Here is a 205-nt window from a genome sequence, read left to right on the forward strand (position 1 = left end):
GCATTCCACGATGTGTTTTTATTTCCATGCGAGTTCCGGCGACATTGTTTGCGTGTTTCGTTTTTCTCTCTTTACATCCGGGTCGAGGTAAAGAGAATTAGTCACGGAAAGGCTTTTTACGGATTACATTATGGAGATTTTGTGGAGATTTTGCGTGTACGAATGAATTGCGTCTCTTGTGAATTGGGTTATAAAATTATTCTGA

This window comes from Penaeus monodon, chromosome 15 (genome assembly GCF_015228065.2).
Source record: "Penaeus monodon isolate SGIC_2016 chromosome 15, NSTDA_Pmon_1, whole genome shotgun sequence".
Classification (NCBI taxonomy): Eukaryota; Metazoa; Arthropoda; class Malacostraca; order Decapoda; family Penaeidae; genus Penaeus; species Penaeus monodon.